This window comes from Quercus suber, unplaced genomic scaffold, assembly GCF_002906115.3.
Source record: "Quercus suber isolate HL8 unplaced genomic scaffold, Cork oak 2.0 scaffold_75, whole genome shotgun sequence".
Taxonomy (NCBI): domain Eukaryota; kingdom Viridiplantae; phylum Streptophyta; class Magnoliopsida; order Fagales; family Fagaceae; genus Quercus; species Quercus suber.
In genome coordinates, this window is record NW_027069540.1 from 1,250,950 (window position 1) to 1,255,348 (window position 4,399).

At 29.8% G+C, this 4,399-nt stretch overlaps 1 long non-coding RNA gene across 2 annotated transcripts; it reads left to right on the forward strand.

Moving 5' to 3' along the window:
- Window positions 1-125: 125 nt before the first annotated feature.
- On the forward strand, window positions 126-1,470 carry LOC136067515 (uncharacterized). 2 transcript variants are annotated; one of them, XR_010628968.1, is made up of 3 exons: window positions 126-286; window positions 1,139-1,260; window positions 1,382-1,470. It is a non-coding gene; the product is annotated as an uncharacterized LOC136067515 (long non-coding RNA). The 2 variants fall into 2 exon arrangements; XR_010628967.1 differs by lacking the exon at window positions 126-286 and adding an exon at window positions 672-772.
- The last annotated feature ends 2,929 nt before the right edge of the window (window positions 1,471-4,399 follow it).

The window sequence follows — 4,399 nt, forward strand, 5'->3', positions numbered from 1 at the left end:
CTAAGAAACAGAACAAAAGTAACATACAGATAACATCAAGATATTAGAAAATTAAGTTTTTTTTTTTTTTTTTTTAATGGATTTTTCCCTCTTTTCGTTTTGCATTTGTGATGAAGTTGCTATATATATGTGTGTGTACAGTTTAATGGGGAGGCAGTATAATTTGGATATCTCCATGGATGGAAGTTATGATGGTGGTGTTTGTAAGCAATGTTTGTTGGTTGAGACTAGATTGAAATACCCTTTTTCTGGTCAGAGAAAATCATCAAGTGGATTTAACTAATAGGTGCAATTGATTTCTTAATCTAAATAATGAAATATGATAGATATCATTGATTGCATGTGTTTGATGTGAGAGGCATGTGTCATGCAATTGACTAATTGATTGCGTGTTTCATGTATCAATCTATTTTTTCCCCTGTTGATGGCAATAGCGGGTATTTGATCAAAATTCAGGTACCAGTAATTGAATAATTGCATGTTTTTGATATGGACAACTAAGTCTTGATCTTTGGTCTGAGAATCATATGTCAATCTATATTTTTACTATTGATAACAATGATGTGCTATTTTACCCTATCCTCTGTTTCTTTCTTTATTTTATTTTTTTTAATGTGTAATTTATTTATCAGATGATTGTATCTATTTGGGTTTTTACATTTTGGGAATTTCAATTGGTATAAGTGTAATAAAATATTTGCTCATAAGCCGGTCTTATCATAGCCATCCCACCTTTGATGCAATTGGGTTTTGGTTTTGTCAAATAACTCAAGTAAGTATTTTTCACTAATGATATCATATCTTTAGACTTAAAGTTTAAATTATCTTGATAATCATATTGTAGATTTTATGATTTCCGAGTAAACGAAAAGGAGGAGGACGGAATTGAGATTTTTTTTTTCTTTTCTTAATGAATGCTTCATATCAAACTAGTTTATCAATTTACTCAGGGATTTTGATTCTATTACCCATTTGGAAATTATGTATGGGACATAGTCATTAAGCTACTTGTTGATCAATTTACTTATACTTAATTGAAAATTCTGAAAGCAATGATCTGATCTGTTTTCTCCTCTGTGTTATCTTAGTTTTCTTCAATATTTTCTGCATTTTGATCACTAAATTTTGATATGCGCAGAATGGCTGGGACAAGATTAATCCAATGGTTGAATCTTCTAGTATGGGCACTAGTAATGCTCAAAACAGAAGGTGCTAATGTATCAATTACTATTGTTAAGGATGCGGTGGCAAAAGGAGCTGGTAAGAAATCCCTTGCAAAATAAACTGATCAAAATTAGACCTATATTCTTTTCTTTTCAAAAACAATACATTCTTTCAAATCTTTGTTTCAATATGTTCTGAAATTAGACATATGGAGCAGTTTGTCTGGATGGAAGTCCGCCAGCTTACCATTGGGATAAGGGATTTGGTGCAGGAATTAACAATTGGTTGGTTCACATTGAGGATTGTCCTTTTGTCACATCCTGTTTAGCCATTTCTTTACCAACTAAANGTACCATATTGAGAGACCATTATCACTTACAAAAAAAAAAAAAAAAAAAAAACCAGAATTGTGAACGAAACAAAGGTGGCTACATAACCCAATGGACGTAAAAAAGAAAAGTAGATATAGAGTAAAAGAATCACCACATGTACCTGAACTAGAACTAGCAAAAAAAGTAGGGAATCTCAAGCGAGCTTTCTCTCTTTGTTGAAAGAATGTGAATAAAAAAAAAAAACCCAGTTTTGTAATCTATATATAATCCCCTATATAGAGCTCCCAGCAATGCAAAAACCAATTTGTTGGTAATGAATAGAAAGAATTGAATTAGTAGAAGCTTCTACATACAAGAAGACAGAGAGAGAGCTCCTATTTACGTAAACACAGACACACGAAATAGATAAGAAAAGTGCTTAGTTTAATGGTAATTATTAGTTACTCCCAGAGTACCATAAATGCGTACTCTCTCCTCTCATATAACTATGGGTCCCATTAATTAAATTTATGGTAGGACCCACAATTCATGTAAAAAGAGGAAATACACATTTATAGTACTCCCAGAATATTCAATAATTTTCATTTGTTTACGGTTATATTTTAGGAGAAATTATTATTTACATAGGGAGGATTGTTGATGTGGTCCTCCCTGACCAATAAGATAACGTCATCTATACAAATATGTGTAAGCTTCTTAATCAGTATAAGGAATAAAAAATAAAAATTACTAAATGATGTTACATTTGCATAAATAACAGCATTTTTTTAGTTTGGAGGTCAAAAGGACCACGTCAATAGTCCTCATGGTAGACCTAACAATTTCTCATATTTGAGTTTGACATGATAAGAGTGTAATTAATAGTAAATAGATAACCGAAGAACCGACATTCATTCTGACCACAAAACACTCAAAACAAAACAAAAACATTTATGTTTTTTCGATCTTTAGGTGTGCTTATCTAGGGCTTGCTGGTCCACCGGACCAGCTTCTCAACAAATTGTAGAGAGAGAGAGAGAGAGAGAGATGTGTGTGCGTTTGACAACCTATTAAAAGCTAGTTTTTAACTTTTAAGTTATTCTACCGATCTCATACTATTTTTATTATTTCCATTTTATTTTAAATAATATAAATTTTAGTTTAAAAAAAAAAAAGGAAATGTCGCATGACAAGCTATGACTAGGTTTTAGCTTTTTATCTTGTCTATACTATTATTTAAAGAGCTTTCTTGATTGGGATGGACTTTTTTCATGGTTCAAAAATTCTCTTGTACTCTAAAGTTAGTACACTCTATCTCTATTTAGATATATCTCACAAAAGTATCTTTTTCCTAAAAATTAACACACACCATCTATCTCACACATTAGTTTCCTTGCACAGGGCTTTTGGACTACCTCAACTTTTTGCTTACTTTATCACCATCTCCAATTTTAAAAAGGTTTGTTTCGTTTGATATTGTTAAATTATTATTATGTTAGTTTGTGTATTTTTTTTTTTGGTATTTTTTTTTTTTACTAATCTTATGCCTTTTTTTAATCTCTTCTTATTTATCTCTTTCTCAAGTCTCTTTCTACAATTCCTTTGATATCCACAATTTTTCATCATCATCTTTCTTTACAAAGAGGTGTGTTTCCTTTTATAAAAAATAATAATAATAGAAGAGCACGTGTTTAGAGGCTAGTATTATGTAAATAAGATACTGGTAACAAAAATAACTGATTCTCAAACAGACACCAAGAATCTTATAATGTTACGTGTTCTCTCATAAATGAGTGGAGCAAGACTAGAGCTTGAATGGTAGAGAAAAGATAGTGAGTCTCAATTAAAATAATAGACATCTAGTCACAGCCTGTCATATGAGTGGTGGCAAAAATAGTGGTCCTAGAATAACTTGAAACTCATAACTTTTTTTTTTTTTTTTTACAAAATAGAGTAACATCAATTTTTATATGGATTTACCATTGAAGTCAATTATGTTATGCATCGATAAGAATAAATTAAGAACTCACTGAAAAATGAGTTTAGATTTGCTTATTTCTTGTAGGGTTTGATTAACATGTGTCAATGATTAAGATTGAGTTTTTTTTTTTTTTTTTTAAATTGCAATCGATTAATATTTCTAGAGAGCTACATAACATTAAGCGAAAGGAGTATTTATTTATTAGTTTTTGTTACTTTCTAATGCAATGAAACTCATTTGATTATGAGTTAATCACGCTAGCTAAAATGAACTTGAATATAATCATTTTGATAATATCTTGATCTTTTTAAACAAACAAACAAAAAAAACCAATTTGATCTAAAATATAGAGGGAAAAAATAGTAAGCCCAACAACAAAAATATAAATTTGTTCATCTAATATATAAAAGTTTATTGTATTTAGATCCCACTTAGAGTGCACTTAACAACAATAATTCATATGTTGATTGTATTTAAAAACAATAGATGATTTTCAAGATTTAATCTTAGCAACAATAATTAGTATTTTCATCGTAGTAATAAACAATATGCATTGAACTTATAGTTTATCTTATATTAGAAACACTATATTCATAATACGCTCACAACAAAGCTTAGGTGGCAGATTGCTACTTGTTATTATCGATTGGGAAAAAAATAATTTCAGTAATAAGTTTAAATTAAAACTAATAACAACTTATAACCTAACAATGGAAAAAATGCCTAAATACCCCCCTAAACTTTCATTTTAGCCAATTTACTCCTAGAATTTTACACGTGCCAAATTAGTACTTCATTATGTGAGACAGTCATGAAGATAAAAAAAAAATCAGTTGAAACTAGTAGAGAGAAGAGAGATAAACCTGCATTCAGTTGAGAGAGAGAGGATCTCCTCAGTTTTTTTTTTTTTTTTTTTTTTTTCAAGTCATATACTCAACCTCTA